Genomic DNA, 2,752 nt, shown 5'->3' on the forward strand with positions numbered 1-2,752 from the left:
CTGCGAGTCTTTGTCCTAGAATCATAAAAAAGAACACCCCCAGAAACCTTTAATCTTCTACATATATGCCACTTGTGCATCAATGTTTTTAGTTAGGGGAAATATAAAAAACAATAAGGCATGTGAGACTACCAAAAAAAAAAGTCAAACAGGCCTGTGACCCCTAAGGGTTAACTCCTGTTGTTGCCGAGGAGGCTGTGGAGGAGGGGAGAGGCACCGGGTCTCCTCATAATCGTATAAACATTAACCGTCATCGCGGCGGGTGCAGTTGTGCCAATGTCTGGTCACACAGATGCAGTAAACAAAGCCACTGCAGCTCCAAAGTGGCCATTTTTCTCTGGGAAAATGTTGGGTGGCTTTTAGTGATATTGCGCTTGTAAATCACACGGAGAGGCGGAAAGAGGAGGGGAGAAGAGTATTATGAGCTGGGCTCGGGCTGGGTTCTGATAGATGACTGTGTGGAGTGCCGCAGCACTCTCCCGTGATTTGTTTGGGAGTTTCGTTTTAGGGAAATGTCACACCAAGCATGTGGTGAACTGTGAAACCCCTTCATTTACCCCTTCCCTTCCTGTAGTGGTGGCATTATGTGGGGTTTCAGGGTATTTTGTTGTGGAGGCCTAGTTTGTATGATCAAATGTGCTTTGGTAGTATATGGTCAGGTGAAGGAGAGATGAACATACCTCCTCATCCCCACTAGTTGCTCAGGCCATTCACTAGACTGTTTTGTTTTCAGGGTTTGAAACCCAGAAGGTTAAATGTCAAAACAGCTTTTATGTTGTAAAATGTATAATCAGTGCCAATTATGCTGTTGTTGGTGTTTGCAAGGCAAGTGTGTTGGTGTTAGGGTGTTTGTTAGTTCGTTAGATTTAGACCAAAACTATATTTCACCGTATTGAAGCAGAGGTTCACAGTACTGAGGCAGAGGTTAATGAGTTCAAACTTCATCCTGCTAGGTGACATGAAATTGAATGCATCTCTTTATAATAACCATCTTTTACCAATGGGATATTGATTCAACTTTAATTCAACTTTAGATAATTGATTAAAATTAATTAAACTTTAGCTAATTAATAATAATAATAATAATTTATTTTATTTGTAATGCACCCTTCATTCAAAAGAATCTCAGAGTGCCAACATATTAAAAACTAACTATAATAATACAATAAAATAAAAATGAATTAACATAAGCATAATAGAAAACTTTTTAACATTTTAACATACGATTTAACACAAGGCCAGAAATGCCTTCCTGAATAAAAATGTTTTTACTCCAGCTTTAAAGGAGTCCAGCGTCTGCGTTGCCCTTAGGTGGTCAGGGAGGCTGTTCCATAAGCGTGGCGCTGCCGAGCAAAAGGCCCGGTCGCCCATGGTGCGGAGCTTTGTTTTGGGGACGCGGAGGAGCGAGCTGTTTGAAGACCTGAGGGTGCAGGTGGAGGTTTGGGGAGTAATTAATTCTTGCAGGTAGGGAGGTGCATGCCCATTTATGCATGTATGGGTGAGTATAAGGACTTTGTAGTCAATCCGGAAAGAGACAGGGAGCCAGTGTAGTGAGTGTAATATTGGTGTTATGTGCTCATCAGGATCCTGGCAGCGCTGTTTTGGATGTATTGCAGCTTCTGGATGTTCTTGCCAGTGATCCCATAGAAAAGCGAATTACAATAGTCCAGTCTTGAGGAGATAAAGGCGTGGACAAGCTTCTCTGCATCTGATAGGGTTAAAGTGGGGCGGAGTTTGGAGATGTTTCTTAGATGATAAAAGGAGGTTTTGCACAGGTGTTTTATATGGTCATTAAAGGTCAGGTGAGGGTCAAACCTAACTCCGAGATTAGTGACTGTGGAGGAGAGGGGGATGACCTGGCTGTCGAAGGTGAGATGAGTTAAGGAGGATGACTGAACCTGGTGTGGAGTGCCAACAAGAAGGGCTTCGGTTTTGCTACTGTTTAGCTGGAGAAAGTTGTTGCTCATCCATGCCTTTATCTCCCCAAGACAGGCGGTGAGACATGACATGGCTGCAGTGGGGCTTGGGGCAGTTTTGATATAAAGCTGTGTGTCGTCAGCATAACAGTGGAAAGACATCCCATGTCTGCTGATGACACGACCGAGGGGGAGCATGTAAATAATGAAGAGGATGGGGCCGAGGACCGACCCTTGCGGAACACCACAGGAGACAGGGAGCTGTCTGGACTTGCATCTTCCCAGTGAGACATATTCAGTTCTGCCAGAAAGGTAGGACTGAAACCACCATTGTTATTTTACTGTTAACAAACAATGAAATGATAATTAATAATGTTTAGTAATTACTAGTAATGCTATAATTTATGTTACTTTATCATTAGAGTGTATCATGGCTGATAGGAGACATTTCCCATTACATTAGTACATTAGTTTATTGTTCCACACATTAAAATATTATATATATATTATGTATTTGTTTTTGATTACCCTTCATGTTCATATCTATTCATATCGATTACATAGATAGATGGATCAAACACTTATGTTTATGGTAATGATTAGCTTGTAAACCATCTAGAAACATTATTTGGATGGCTATTATGAATTTGCAACTGATAATTATAGCAATTAGTTAATGGTCAATAAGAGGTTTATAAATGATCAAGTAACATTCATTTGGGCCAATTAATTATTTTTATTGGTGATCAATAAAAGAATGATTACATGTGCAGCATAGTAATAGAATTGTGTTTCATCATTATATTAAACACAGAAAGTCAATGTTAACATGCAAC

The sequence above is a fragment of the Clupea harengus genome, chromosome 16 (assembly GCF_900700415.2).
Source record: "Clupea harengus chromosome 16, Ch_v2.0.2, whole genome shotgun sequence".
NCBI lineage: Eukaryota > Metazoa > Chordata > Actinopteri > Clupeiformes > Clupeidae > Clupea > Clupea harengus.